The 9,988-nt window shown below is 41.3% G+C and overlaps 1 protein-coding gene across 1 annotated transcript in view; it reads right to left on the reverse strand.

Annotated features, from left to right (window-relative positions):
* The window catches only part of SERTAD2 (SERTA domain containing 2), a 115,115-nt gene extending 106,790 nt beyond the window's left edge, over positions 1-8,325 (reverse strand). The window contains exon 1 of the mRNA XM_060117580.1: positions 7,739-8,325. The gene's annotated coding sequence lies outside the window, so the exon portion shown is untranslated. The remainder of the gene's footprint in view (positions 1-7,738) is intronic.
* Between the last annotated feature and the right edge of the window lie 1,663 nt (positions 8,326-9,988).

Consider the following 9,988-nt stretch of genomic DNA (forward strand, 5'->3'; position numbering starts at 1 on the left):
TGTTAATTGTGCCATATAGCTGAGATGACTACATTTCCATTGTGCAATTTTCAGTGTTAGACATTTTTTGGGGGCTCTGTCACAAAGAAAACAAAGCAAAGTGAGAAAACAACTTCAAAGGTGTAAAGAAAAGCTAGGAGAAAAGCTAGGAGAAATTTCAGACCATGTCCAATGTAAGGTTTCCCAGGGTTCATAAACGACGATGATTTCATGATTTCTGGTGGAAATATCAGCAACATTATAGGTTTTTAATATTTCAACTCAAACTCAAATAAAAATTGTCCATTTGAATGCAGTTTTGTTTCAGGACTCAGTTTTAGACTTTTGTACCAACTTAAAAGGTATAAAATCCATATGAAGAAATCTTGACTTTTTTTCAAACCATTATTACACAGTGTTTAGTTATCACTACTCAAAATAGTAGATAACAAGCTCTAAACACATCAAAATAGTTTAGAATGTAATTTCTACAAGGACAATAATATTTGTTTCTTTTCTTCACTGCTATAATGTATATACCTCGTAAGAGTAGCTGGCACATAGTAAGTGCTCAATAAATCTGTTGAATGAAATGAATAAATGAATGAAGTCAGGAATGGGATATAGGTTTACAAAAGAAAAAAGAAAAGACCAAGCTTCTTCCAAGAGGCATAGATTTTACAAAGTACAATTTCTGGAAAGTCTCTTATTTAATCAACTCCAAAATGAAGTTTATCTAACCCTATATTTGAACTGTTTAAATAAAAAGTAACAATGGACTGTTTGTTTTGTAAATCAAAAAGGGAATTCATTTCATTTAATCAAATTGAAAGGTTTTCTACTCCCAATGTCTGAATAAATGTCAAGTATTTTAAGAAACTATTAAACATATAGGTGATTCACTTTGTTATAAAGCAGAAACTAACACACCATTGTAAAGCAATTATACTCCAATAAAGATGTTAAAAAAATAAGAAAGAAAGAAAGAAACTACAAAACATTCTCTCCAAATCAATGGATTTGAGTCCTTAAAAAATCTTTTTACTCAAAGGATTTTTATGTAAATCATTTTCGTTTAAAAATACATATTCATTTTCATACCCTTTGATTTTCTCAGTGAAAAGAAGTCTTAAAATCAAAACAAAATTAACTCAAAGGGATACATTTCATTTGAGCTGAGGCCACTGGAAGACAATAAAGCTAATGGTTACTTCACCAGGAACATTAGTCATTCAACAATGGCGAACCCTGGAAAACCTCACAGTGGACAGAGTCTGAGGTTCTGTCTGGTTTTACGGAGTTAAAAACAAAACAAAGGACCTGCTCTTCATGTCTAATGTGCTGTTCTCAGGCCCACTCGCCCCCCACGTGGTCAGGTGGCCACAGTCATAGCTCAGACTGCCGCCAGGGCTCGCCCAGCACTGGGCGCCGAGCAACACAAAGCCTGGATGTTTGAGATGTTTCAAGGTAATGTGGACAGAAAAAATTCTGTGGTTAACCCCCCCAAAAAAGAGATTAATAGAAAAGCAGTAAATAATAAACACATCGTTATTGTCCCTTTTTACCAACTCACATTAGTTAAAACTTGGTTTTAGGTTTACAAAACGGCCCCTTAAGTTTTGTGTAGATAAGATAATCAGAGAGCTCATCTTCTGAAATAAGGCAAAGCAAATTTTCTATATGGAAGGCCTTTGCCTCAGTCTCATAAAAGCAGACTGAAATAGATGAAAACCCCTATTCCATGCCTTAAACAGAGGCAAAGGCAAAAGAGAGGCAAAGAAAAAAACCTGTCATAATCAAGGAAAAAGACCAATGTGAAAAGAAGAGCAAAATGAGAAAGATGCCGCATTAAAAGAAACACAAATTCAAGTGGTAATATTAAGAAAACTGAAAAACAATGGTAGAACAAAGGGAAGAAGGTTGTGAAAATCAGATAAAATTTAAATAAAAGGTGGACTGTTTTGGTCATTTTATTTAATATGTTAAAAGTAAACATTCAATACTACAGAGTTGTACGTAACATCACACAAAACTTTATAAACATCAGTGTGGACTATACATTAAAAAGTAGAAAAGAAATCTGATCGTTCTGAGTTTTCATCAATTGGATGTTGAACAATAAGGACAAAAGGACAATACACTTTTAAAAGCTGCTTTCTGCTTAGCAACCTTGCATTTGAGGATCACTGTTCACTATACTTAATATTAGTTGGAACAAAAAATATTTCTTTGTATGTCTAGTGTACTCTGAGTACACTAGAATTTCATTTCCACTTTAAAAAGTGATAATATCATAAGGTTGTGACAACTCTTCTGTTAATAACCAGAGAGAGGGAAAACTGAATTCAAAGAAACTGACATAACATGTTAACTCTGGGCTTTTAGACTTTTAAAGACTCAGAACTCATTTTTAGGGACAAGAGGAAAAAAAACACTAGTTTCTTAAAATACAGCCTTTCCATACCTGTCTTCATTCACCTTCCTAAATAAAAGATTCGCTGGAGTAAATAAAATCCTTCAAGCCACTATATTCTGAAATGTGCACATTTCACTGTATTCAAGGTACAAAAATAACTTAGTGTAAGAAGGGGTCCTCTAGCCAAGTAATCCTTTTGAAATTTAAAAGTAAATAATCTAATTTTTCTCTTTGAATATACTGCTAACAAAACTGATACATCTAAACATTTTTTCCTGCAACACACGTGAAAGTTTTACAAGCTTTAAGTTAATAAAATGTATTATCTCCTAGATACATAAAGTTTGTTCTTATAATATCAACATCTGCTATAATCTAGGATATACCAAAACTCAATGTTAACATTTAAAATCCATTTCAAAGTTTCTTGGCTCTTTTAGGTACCTTATACTTTCTTGTGAACATACCAGTAAGAAGTCTCTACAAATATAAAGTTAAAAGGAAAAATGCCCTTCAGACAAAAGATCTAAAGTCACAATTTTTTAATAATGACAAACAAATGTCCATTTCTAAATGCAAATGTTTACTTTGTATTTGCTTGCACCCTGTCCTTCTCCAATGCTTTTAAAAAGCACTTACAGGGGCTTCCCTGGTGGCGTAGTGGTTGAGAGTCCGCCTGCCAATGCAGGGGATACGGGTTCGTGCCCCGGTCCGGGAAGATCCCACATGCCGTGGAGTGGCTGGGCCCGTGAGCCATGGCCGCTGAGCCTGCGCATCCGGAGCCTGTGCTCCGCAACGGGAGAGGCCACAACAGTGAGAGGCCCGCGTACAGCAAAAAAAAACACAACACTTACAACTTATCCCTACAATGTCCTCTGTGAGTGAGGGCAGGGTAACTGCCTTCCCTCCTCCCACTGAAAGGATAAGAACACTACTCAGCCATAAAAAGGAACGAAACTGAGTCATCTATAGTGATGTGGATTTATCTAGACTCTGTCATACAGAGTGAAGTAAGTCAGAAAGAGAATGTATGCTAATACATATATATGGAATCTAGAAAAATGGTACTGATGAACCTAGTGGCAGGGCAGAACAGACAGAATGGACTTGTGGACACAGCGGGGGCGTAGGGGGAAGGGGAGGGTGGGACGAATTGAGAGAGTAGCATTGACATATATACACTACCATGTGTAAAATAGATAGCTAGTGGGAAGCTGCTATATAGCACAGGGAGATCAGCTCCGTGCTTTGTGAGGACCACAGGGGTGGGATGGGGAGGGTGGGAGGGAGGCCCAAGAGGGAGGGGATATAGGTTACATATAGCTGATTCATTTTGTTGTACAGCAGAAACTAACACAACATTGTAAAGCAATTATAATCTAATAACGATGAAAAAAAAAAGGATAAGAACAGGGAGAGTCCTGGAGGTTAAGTGTAATGCTCAAGGTCACGTGCCAATCGGTAGCATGGTTCAGTCTAGAACTCCAGGGACTTTAATTCCAAGTTTATGTCAATAGATAACACAAAAATAATTTTCCTCTCCTTTTGATCACTGACAGAATATATTATTATCCATTTTCCTAATGTTAAAAGGATAGAAACCACAGGCCCTAAAGGTTATTTCTATTCCTCTTCCTCTTCCTTCCAGACAATTCTTCATCAGAAACTTCACTTTTTTAAAAGTTGAAGACATTATATACATCTGTAAAATATCAATAAATACTCAAATGTCTTCACCAAAATGAAAAATGTTAAATGAAAGAGATATAAGCTACAGAAATAATGTCATGATGAAATGTGTTAAGCAAAAACTCAGACCTTTCATCTTGCAGACCAGACACTTAAGTGTAGTTTCTAAATGCCTATAAATTAATTTTTTAAGTTTCATTTTAGATTAGCTGCTTTAAAAGTGTATGAACAAAAATGCGCGACTTTTTAAAAATTAATTGTTTTAGCCAGTGAAAATGCAATATATTCAACTAAATTGGATAACTGATGATTTGGTTAGACAAAGGATTATATATACAAAATTACCCACATTGTACTAGACAGTTCACATATTTGAAAAGTTTTAACAATGTTATGGAACTCTGTAACACTTCTGAGTAGATTAGTTTTCAGATTTTGTTACTGAGGATATCTCCTTCATGAAAGATATTTCTTGCATTTTTATAATTTTAGAGGGCACAGTAATTAAACTGGTTTTATTGACAAGTAAAGCAGAATGATTCTATAAATGAAGCGGGTGGCACAGGCCCGATCAATTTTCTTATTTAAAAAGATACATTACCCAATTGTGTAATGCCTATTAAGTGTGTGGTGAAGTTAGTTGAAGTGCTTTATTTACTAATTACATATACCTTCTTTATGATTCCTATTATACTATTTACTACGCCTATTTGAAAAGCTAATTATTTATTAAGACTGCTCAAGAGAAAGAATTTCACTCTTGAATGGAAAGAGAAATAAAGCTTAGGTCCTTAAGGAAATGATATCGTTTTATTTCCACAGTGTTGGTTTGATAAAATTCTCTTTATTATTATTAATTCTGAAGCCGATAATAACATCACATCATCATTTGGGACATTCAAAATCTAATTTGTATAATTTGTATTAATTATAATAACATCCAACTTAGTTACAGGAAGTTTGGGAGTCAGAAAGTCTTTCAGTAAAAAAAATGGGCACATCAGGGTCTCCCCGGTGGCGCAGTGGTTGAGAGTCCGCCTGCCGATACAGGGAACACGGGTTCGTGCCCCGGTCTGGGAAGATCCCACATACCGCGGAGCGGCTAGGACCGTGAGCCATGGCCGCTGAGCCTGCGCGTCCGGAGCCTGTGCCCCGCAACGGGAGAGGCCACAACAGTGAGAGGCCCGCGTACCGCAAAAAAATAAAAAAATAAAATTAAAAAAAAAGGCCACATCAGGTATTAAAAGAAGATATTTGATATTACTTTTAAGAATATTTTAAGTTCAATCTTCAAAATGAAAAATATTTTCCTAATAAAACATGTTATAATTCCCTTTCTATTTCCAAAAATAGTAAGTGAAAACATAAAAATTCAACTCAACACCACAAATAATAGTATGCTCCGTAATATCACTTACAATGTCATTCAACTACTCATAAACAAATTGAGAATAACATTGTTTAATTCATTCTACCGATCTATGTACCAGGTACTCTGCTGGGCACCTGGGATTAAATTATGAATGAAACACTATTCTTACCCTCAAAGAGCTTTCTGTTTAGTAGAGGAGAAAATCACATATAACGGCAAATATGTGATAGGTATCATTATAATAGTGGTATATATATTTGGTTATGCAAGCTTAAATGAAAGAGTGATCAACTCAACTCATCCAATAACTAAAAACTCATATAAACTTTATTGAAAAGTATAAATCCCATAAATCATCATGCATATGGATAAGAACTCACTTATTTCACTGACAGCAATAACTCTTTATCTTTACAAAAAGTATAGTTCTAAAAAATATAGTCATCATTGTTTCAAGACATACCAGGAAAAAAACAGAATTAAACTTGAAAAGATGTACCAAATACTAGTCAAACTCATTCCGACCTCACAGTAACCCTGTGTAAAATTTTCTATTATCCCCGCTTTATAGATGGGGAATCTGAGGTTACCTCGGCCAAGATCACAAGGATAGCAAGAGGAAATGCTGGCACTTGAACCTACAGTCTGGTTGTGGAGGTCCCCTTAACCACTACACCACACATCCTCTCAGTGGATGATGATGATGGTGATGATTATGATGGGGCAGCTAACAGCAAGTACTCTGTGCCTTGTGCCCTCTCACTTATCCTTAAGGCAACCCTTAGATGAAAAGTCATCCCTCCCATTTACAGGAGAAAACCCTCACAGGCCAGGTTTGAAACCTGCCTAAGGTCAGTCAGCCATCCAGGGATGGTGGCTAGATTCAAACTCAGGCAGCATGGCTCCCCTCTGCTCTGAGGCCTCTCAATAATTCAGTCTTACACTCAAGAAAAAGACCACATGATGAAATTTATTAAACAATTCAAAAAGACTTTGTATAAGTCTTCCTGAAACACTCTGCAAGGTTTTGGGGCTTATGATAAGCATTTCCTTATGACAGCACTTACATTTGAGTCAACTTTACTACTTTTGGCTGATCATAAACACATTTCTCCTCTTTAAAAAGAAATCTTTCTGTAGAAACTTGGCAGATTTCAGTACAGGAACAGTCTATTCTTTACAATTAAATTTATCAACAACTTACTCTGGCTAGTCTGAAGGAGAAGGAGAGAATGAACTACTAAGAGGCCTTTCCTGTACTTTAATATTTCAAAACATGTTTGGTTTGGCCTAATTTGAATCTTGTGGACAACTAGACCAGAACTTGATTCAAAAAGAGGAATACCATTTTAAATAGGCTGAGTTCTCACAAGTGACCTCAGAAGGTGATTCAGAGTAACTATTTCTCATATTTTTTAGTTTTATCTCAAATTAAATATTACAGATGCATAGGGCAAGATTCTCATAAAGCATATATAGCCAAGTATGTGTACTTTCGAACAGCCAACGACCAAGAAACCAAATTAAAATTTTGTTCAAGAGCAATCAAGTATACAAAAGAGGGATATCAAAAGGAAAAAAAAAAAGCCCTTTTTGTCCTTAGCACACCCCACTGTGCCCAGTGACGGAGAAATAAAAAATTCTGTGCTTTAATTTCTTGCTAGAATAGAGGTGAGCTAAAGATGAAGTGTCAAGCTGGATTTCCATCTTACCTTGCTTTCCTCCAACAGGTTCAAAGACTTCATAACCTTAACGTTAATACTGAATTCACTTTTTTTTCAAAAGGGAACCTAAAGAACTATTTTAAAATAAAAATAGTAAGCCATGCCACAAGGCAACCTGTCTTCTCTTGGTCTATCTCCACACGTTCAAATTAGAAATACCTTTTACTTTGCCTTTATTGAATAAAAGTTTAACTTTGATTTGGAGGAAAACCTACCCATTAGCCGTTTTGCACTTTTTGCTGGTCATACAGTCTATCAGATCACATCGCTGACTACGACCACTCACTAAGAAAGCATGCCATTACAGCTCATTTTATAAGCATTATAATGCCCCGATGGTGGAAGTCTGGCAATACCTAGAAATACAGCAAGGCTGGTGAATTAGGAGTCGAGGGGCGGGGGAAGAGGGAGCGAGGGGGAGGCAGTCGCCACCTCAAATCCACGCCTGACCGGGAACCTCCAGCCCACAACGTGATCCCTGCCCTCCCCAGAGTGGACCGGCTACAAAATTTTTCTAGATTCTCCCCCACCCCTCCGCCAACCCAACACGGTACTCACCCTTCTGTGAAGTCGGCACCGGGTCCAGCCCCGAGACGGGTCGGGGTGGCAGCGAGGGAGGGGACGTCTGGGCTGTGGGCGGAGGGTGTCGCTGCGTCACTCGAGTGCAGGACGCTGAGTTCGAGGGGTGGGAGCGGAGAGGGGCAGGAAAATCAAGTCACAGCCGCAAAGGGACAAGGAGAAATGGGGGGAGGGGGGAGAGCCCCTTCCCTAAAATAAACCCACCGGCCCCTGCGACCCCCCTGCCCCAGGAAGGGAAAATAAAATCAGGGGAAATAAAAGACTGACAAATAAATCCCTAAAACGACGAGGAGCGAAGAACAGACTTTAATTTAAAGGGGGGAGATTGAGCGAGGGCTGGAGGGGAGAGAGAAGTGGCTCTAGGTCTATCCCATGCCTTTGCAGTCCCCAAGCAGAGGAGGAGGCTGGCTGAGGGGAAGTTGCAGCGGCTCCTGAGGAGGAGGCGGAGGAGGCGGAGGAGGAGGTTACACCGTAACAAGTACAGACAGCCATGGATCAGAGGGGCGCTGCGAGAAGGGGCGGCCGCGGCTGGGCGAGCGGCGGCGGCGGCAGCACCGCCTGCTCGGCTCGCTCAAGACATTTAATTGGATTGATAGGTTGTGCAGTGACTCACAGACTTTACAGAGTCGTACAGCAGTCCCCGCCCAGCTGGACAGGGGAGAAGCGGCGGGGACGGGAGGGGAAAGGGGGCCGTGGAAGAGCCGGGAGGGGAGGAGGCGAAGGAGAGGGCGAGGCATTGGGGGGGGCGGGGAGCGGAGCGAAGCCACCCAGTGGCGAAGCCTGCCGCTCCGACGGGCGTGGGCGTCGGCCAATGACGGTGCGGCTCGATAGGCGGCTGGCTTCGCCCCTGGCCCAATGAGTCTTCTAAGGACACTGCCGCGAACTGGAGGAGGGGGGGCGGGTGGAGTGGGGGCTGGGGAGAGGTGGGTGGACGTAGAAAAGGGGGGTGGAGGGAAAGATGAGGCGCTGGAGACCAGCGGAGTCACTCTGCCCTCCTCGCCCCGAAGTGCGCCTTCTGCCAATCCCGGGGCCGCGTGGGGATGATGGACGCAAGCGTGTGACCAATGAGGAGAAGAAGCTGCCGCAGGGAGCCAGAGGGGAAGGAGTGGGCGGGCCAACGCCCTCCCCTCCCTCAGGCGCCCGGGTCCTCCCTCCTTCCCATTTGGGGTCAGTCAAGCAAATAACAGTGAGAGGGTTGGGGCCGTGCGGGGGTGGGGTGGGGTGGGGGGCGGAGGGGCCGCGCTGCTGGCGGCGTGACAGCGATAGGGACTGGCTGTGCTGCCGACTCCGCGCCGGCAGGAGGAGGAGGCGGCGGCGGAGGCTGGCTCCTTACTCAGCCTGCAGGCTGTTGCTGCTGCTGCTGCTCAGCCTCTGCCTGGTGCTGCTGGGGAGCCCCTGCGGCCAAACCCCACTCTCGAGTGGCAGACAGATTTGGAGTGAATCAGATCAAAACTTTGCCTCAGGTCGGTGCAGTGCCCACTCTTGGAGACAGCTCCGTGTGACGTCCTGTGGGTCTGTGCTCTGGGAGCTGAGGGAGCTGGACGCCAGAGACCGGAGGCTTGGCAATGGCATTTGCCTCCTTGCTTGCCTGTTTTCTGGGGAAGTCAGGGTAGGGTGTGGACAGGTTGAAACAGCTCCTGAATGCATACCATTTCTTTACTGAGTTTCTGGAAAAGGCACTTCTTAACCTGACATGAGTGAAGCTGTATGGGCTTTGTGCGTGTATGTATGTATTAGCTACCTCCAGCCCTCTCTCCCGCACCGCTCCCACTTCTCTGCCCACCGTCCTCACTTTGTACCCTGACAGCAATCCTAGGGAGCACTCACTACTAGATCTTCTCACGGCTCATTCCCAGGAGCTATGGCTTTTTCTCAATTTCTTGCCTACTGTCTCGTAATCATTTCACAGACCTTAACACTTTCCACGCACTTGTACTTGAAAGGAACTGTTATCACTAATAAACCTGAACAGATATGCCCACAAAAGCAAATACACTGGCAAAAATCCACCTTCTTTCCCACAAGGTGCATTTCTGCACGTTATTTGAAATTTACGACAATTGCCTCCTACCAAGAAACCAAGGAAAGACAAATCACATATCACATCCCTACCAAAAAAGATTTTCAAAACCACTTAGAACACCCAAAGTCCATTTTCCATAGACAAGTCAACTAGAGAGACCTAGGGTTGATTTATGTTCTTGAAGTGAGCAAGATCATTTTTCCCCC

The sequence above is a fragment of the Mesoplodon densirostris genome, chromosome 14 (genome assembly GCF_025265405.1).
Source record: "Mesoplodon densirostris isolate mMesDen1 chromosome 14, mMesDen1 primary haplotype, whole genome shotgun sequence".
Lineage (NCBI taxonomy): Eukaryota > Metazoa > Chordata > Mammalia > Artiodactyla > Ziphiidae > Mesoplodon > Mesoplodon densirostris.